Genomic DNA, 6248 nt, shown 5'->3' with positions numbered 1-6248 from the left:
TGCTATCGCCGGCTAGAAGAGGATTAACTCGAAGGAAGGATCTCTGAGATGCAGCTGATAAAGGCAAGCAATGTTCTAAACAGCTCACACCTAACGCGACGTGGTACATCAGACATGGTGATGTTGCTCTGTTTGTGCATTGTTCAGGTTTTTTGATAACATTTTAGCTGTGATGTCTTTTATCATGTAACTACAACTTGTTACACTTGAATTTTCCCTGCGTTGTAAATAAAGGTTTCAGTCAGTATTAGATTTACAAAATGTGTTACCTTCATAAGGGATAGAGCTGCAACTAGCGATTATTTTCATTATCAATAAATCTGCTGATTATTTTCTCGATTTCACGTTTGGTCTATAGAATGTCAGAAAATAGTAAAAAAAAAATGTCCATCCCAGTTTCTCAAAGTCCAAGGTGATATCTTTAAATGTCTTGTATTGTCAGTCCAAAACCCAAAGATATTCAGTTAATGTAATAAAACAGAGAAAGGCAGGAAGTCTTTATATATGAGAAGCTGAAAACAGCATTTTCTGTGTGTGTGGGTGGTTTGTGTGTCAAACTGTGTGTTGGTGTGTGTTTGGGTTTGTGTGTCAAAAATATGAATGGTATATGTGGATGAGTGGGGAGGTGTGTATGTAAAAGTATGAGTATGAGTGTGGTTTAAGATCCTGTGGAGTAGAGGAATACTGTTACTAGTAGGAGTTGTACTCTGATTGGAGTATGAAATTACACAGTATGCATGTATTACTTCTTGATGGAAATAATAAAATAATTATAAAAAAACAGCATTTTCTTCCATTTTTGCATGAAATATTGCTTTTACGATTAATCAAGCGTCAAAAGTTGGCGATTAGTTTTCTGTTGATCGACTAATCCTTGCAGCTCCAATAAGTAAATTTCACTTATACCCACTGGAAAACTACAGTATGGTGGCCCTGAGGGGCAAAACAACATCAGATAAAACTTTAAAAAAAAAAATATTTCGAATTGTGAAACATTGTCATGTTTTCAGTTTAAATGTGTTTTGTCTAATGTTGTGTTTTTTATCTCGGGCCCATCATAGAAAAAAAAACCATGTTACTTTTCCTGTTTAATATCATGTAAATTACGAGCACATTTCACAACAGGTATATTTGCCCCCTTCTTTTCAAAGTAACATATTGTGGAAGCGACAGGCAGCGTGGATGTTGACTTATTCCTTGGCTGATTTAATGACCTGTTTAATTCTGGCACGTCTGGAGCCCTCTCAGATGTTTTGCAGTTTTAATTAGTGTAATCATTGCTCTTGAAAAAGGCCACAGGGTTGTTTAATGGGTCATGTTTGTCAAAATGCACAGAATCATGACACAAAAGATATGCCATTTATTCAGCGCTACAGTCTTCCAGTGATTATGCATGTCACAATTGATAATTAGAGAAAGAAGTGATTCATCTGAAAGCCAAAATGAACCTCTGGTGTGAGGAAATTAGTTTGACAGTGTTTGGATGAGCGGTGTTTACACTGCAGTGTGGCGGTGTGGGAACACTTTACCACTCCAGTGTTGACTGGAGCAACGTGCGCACACTTACTGCTGTTACTGGACGGGAGAGTCAGGAGACTTTTGATGTGACATCTGGAGCAGCAATTGGATATTTTCAGTAATGGCTTCTCAACTTCTCATGAAATTATGAATATACTGTTTCATTCGGCAGGCTTTTGTCACATGATAAGCAGAGGTTATGGTTCCAATTTTCAGGCCGCAAAGTACAAAAGTGCTTTCCACAGTTTCCTCAAACTGTGGGAATTAGGTCAAGCTAACATTTACAATTTGATAAAGACTGTTTAAATGCACATCCTCCATAATTAAAACCCACCCTGTAGTGTGCGGGTTACTTATACGCCCTCTTAATTGTTTCTTAGTTTGAAACTGCTTGGAAAGCATCTATTTTAATCATTTAGCATAACTTATAGAACAAAAAAAAATGAAAATGAACTTTCAATTAATTCTTCTTTTGCTATCGCGAAATAAAAACATTCCCAAGCAGAAATATGCTGAGCATGCACTCGTTATGCATTCATCTTCACTCTGCAAACCACATACCGCATTTTATCTGAATGAATTATTAACCAAGTTAATGAATATTTCATTTTTCTTTATGAAACCATTTAACAGTCCCAACAGAGGTAATGACATCTTAAGCAGTGCCAATGTACCTGAAGAGAGAGGAGAGAATAGCATTTATGTGGACGATCAGGTTACGTTGTGCAACATACGGGGCTGTATCTTTTATTGTCATCTGTATTTAACAAACAATTTTAATTTTACCTCCCATTTTGTTATAGTGTATAAACACACCTTTACTATATCACTTACACTGACCTGGCTTTATTTCCACACACACAGACCTGAGATCCCTTTGTATCTTAAGAATGGACACAGCATGATCTAGAGCAGCCGGGGGGGATTTACACTGAGCAAATGAATTTAATGGTGTAATTAACGTTACCTTGATTTGTCCCAGGAAAGAGTTCAGTAAGTCTGGCTTGTGTGGTAATGTATTGCTGAGTTCCTATGAAAAACACTCACCTACTGTACTGTAGAGCAGGTCATTACAAACACTGGCTTGATTAGAAGGGGGGAAGAAAGCGCTCCAGACTTGTTATTGATCAATTAATACTAGTAATACTAGTAGTTGTACTGCAACAAGACAGCGGCAGTTCCAGGAAGGTTGGAATAACCCTTCGATGGAGAAGCCATTTGAAGCCACACTCCTCCATAAGTGAGCCAAAAGTGACCTGCATCATAATCAATAGTTTATGTTGGTAATAAATATGCAAACCCGGAAAAAAATTATTGTGAATTGTTTTGTAATGTTTATTTGACACTTTACTTTATGGTCATTTCTACTTTTCACTTTAGCCTGTTTGGTTCCTACCCAACACCTCCCCGTTGCTTAAATGAACTGGGTTGATATTGGGGAAAGGCTTCCAGTTGCTCCTTAGTAAAATGAGGAAACACTGTGATGATTTAGTCATGAGTCTTGGTTGTCTTTGTCTGAGATGCCAGATTATAAATCTAACCCCATCACTGATTCCGGTGTGCGTTCCACTGAACGTTTGTGCGGCCAGGTCGGCTGTTTATGTAAACAAATACAAAGTCACTGATTTTACTGGCACATCAATACATATATAAAATTGTAAAACTGTGTGCTATGTAGGGCTGGGCGATATGGAGAAAATCAAATATCACGATATTTTTGACCAAATACTTCGATATCGATATTGCAAAGATATTTTAGGGTTGACAATTGCTGCTTTCCCAAAATATTTACACAATGAGATTTGTGATAAACAATCATCAGTAATGTGGATATAATGATTAACTGGGTAAAGGCAAATAATAGAACAGCTGGAACAGTCTGGTAGGTTTAGAAACAACACTTATGTCATATTACAGTATCCAAAATCTAAGACGATATCTAGACACATATCACGATATCAATATAATATCGATATATTGCCCAGCCCTAGTGCTATATGCAGTTGTAAAAGTATTCCTATAATATAGTACTTGGCTACTAAGCATTTACAACAACTACTGTACAGTTATGTGAGTTAGCTGTAAAGTAGGCTAATATATGTCTAACAGCAGATACTCTTTAACATAATTATAATCAACGTGTAAACATATTAGAGCTGCAAAGATTAATTGATTAGTTGTCAACTATTAAATCAATCACCAACTATTTTAACAATTTGAATTATCATTTTGAGTAATAAAAAAAAGAAGTTACAATTATGTGATTCCAGCTTCTTAAATGTGAATATTTAGTTTTCTTTACTCCTCTATGACAGTAAACTGAATATCTTTGAGTTGTGGACAAAACAAGACATTTAGGCCATGCCCACACGTACCAAACTGAACGCTTCAGATGTAAAGTTATTCGCTGTCAAAGTGGCACCAAAATGAATGGCAGTCAATGGAATGCTAACGGGAGGTGATGGCTTGTTAGCATCAAAATGGCGCCATAGGAGCTACGCGTTCCAAGGAGAAGCTTACCCTTTTGGAAACTACACACGCATGTAGTCCGCCATTGTTGTTGTTATGAGACGTCGTCGTGGGATAAGAGGTCGAAGGCTAGAGGTCGAGGGGTGTGGCGATGACATCATCGGTACGCAAGTATGCGTCTTCGCCATCCAAACGAAGACGCAAGGGCGCCGTTTTTGGAATTTTTTCACCCTGGGACCAGGTTTCAAAAAAGTGCGTTTTCAGGCAGTGCGTTTACAGGATTCGTTTGGAAGATCGGCCAAAACGATGCAAAACATATGCGTTTGCACCAAAAAGCAGAATAAGCAGCAAAATAATGCAGCTGAGTGGTGATGCTAAGGACAGTATTAAAGGAAAATAAATACTGTATATACCTGACAGAAATAACTGAAAGGTTAATGGCTCCTATAAATTGGCAAAGGGAAATGCCCATTTTTGGCTCAACTGTACATCTAAGGGTAAAGAACCTTGGCGACATTAAATAGTGGAGAAGAAATAGATTTTCACCTGAACATCATCTTATAGCTTTAACACTTATCTTCATGTTGACTCCAAATCTTCATTCACACACTGTTGTCTAAGCAGTGCAGTCCTTTGTAAGCACTAATGCTGCCATGTTGGAGGCTTGTCTGACAGTCAGGGCAGGCCCGATGAGCGGGGAACCAATTTGTGTCCAAACCCCAAGAAACTCCAAACTCTCCCAAGTAATTCCCTCTATTCCGACTCCTTAAAACCTTGTCTCGACATAAACAATAGCAACGCTTTGTAAAAGTGACTCTAAAACCTCTGCCAAGCATAATTTATCATTTGAATGACAATAGACCACTTAGCACTGCTTAAATTATTTCGGTGCACTATCTGCTACTTGACTGTCTTTGTGTTGTAACAGCGGACGATCATTAACGCCACAGGGTGATGTGGTGCACCCTTATCTCTAGCTCAGTCCTCAGAGTTCACTTTAGATAGATAGGAACTGCTCGGCCATGACTGCAACAACTTTTTTTTTTTTTATTCCAAGACTAGTCTACGTCCGGACTTATTATTAGATTTAAGTGCAGCAGAGTGAACAATGTGGAAAGTTAAATTATACTTTTATAGAGGTTTTGTCATGAGAGAGGCTTCATATGAGTGATGTATTTTATTTTGTTTTGAAATGGGCAACTGTCTTAATTATAACAGTGGTCAGGAGAATCATTTGTTTGAGTTTGAGGAGCTAGAAATGTCATGCACTTTAAACTGCTGATACAGGCACATGTTTCCACCTGAGAGGGGTTCAGTTCCCAGAGGTCTTACTATTTTGGCCGCTGGAACGGATGGAGTTAAAATAAGGTTTCAAACAGGCTGAGGACACACTTGGTTAATTCATCTCAACCACTTAATTTTTTCCCTAGATTTCTTCCAAACGTTCATTAAATGATACGCCTGGTCACATTCAATACTTTTCTTACTGTTAACAAATCCCATGAAAAGACTAAAACAAACAAGGTAAAGGTACTTTATTGTCACATATGTAGCGAAATTCATTCTCTGCATTTAACCCATCCCTCAAGGGAGCAGTGGGCAGCCATTTACAGCGCCCGGGGACCAACTCCAGATCTGAGCCAGTGCCTTGATCAAGGGCACTGACTGGACTGGAGAACCTAGCACATGTTTTTGATGGTTGGGGAAACTGGAGCACCCGGAGGAAACCCACGCAAACATGGGGAGAACATACAAACTCCACGCAGAAAGGCTCGGAATGACCTGGATTCTAACCCAGAACCTTCTTGCTGTGAGGCCACAGTGATAACCGTTGGGCCACCATGCTGCCCAATCAAACAAAGAATTGATCTTACTAACAAGTATTGTCTGTGTAGCCAACGCCTGATACAGCTTATAACTCTGTGCCATAGAGCTTTATTGTTGTTAAAAACTATTAAAAAACACCTCAATGAGCCATACTATTGCACTGGGTGACATGTCTCAATCACACATACACCGTGTTGCGGCTGGAAATACTCACTAGACGCCAATTGTGTATTAGTCCGCAGCTGAAAATAGTCCCCAATAGTCGCTATATGGTAGTAATCAGCTGTTTTAGGAAATTATTATTTTTTTTTTTTTAAAGAAAAACATTGTTTTTAAAGATGTATTGCATCAGTGGGGAAAAATGGGGTTGGAGCTCTGACAGTATGATGTGAAAGTGTAATTTTCAAACCCAGAATTCATGTTTTTTATGGGAG

This window comes from Sander lucioperca, chromosome 15 (assembly GCF_008315115.2).
Source record: "Sander lucioperca isolate FBNREF2018 chromosome 15, SLUC_FBN_1.2, whole genome shotgun sequence".
NCBI classification, from domain to species: domain Eukaryota; kingdom Metazoa; phylum Chordata; class Actinopteri; order Perciformes; family Percidae; genus Sander; species Sander lucioperca.
Note: the sequence above shows the minus strand (reverse complement) of the source record.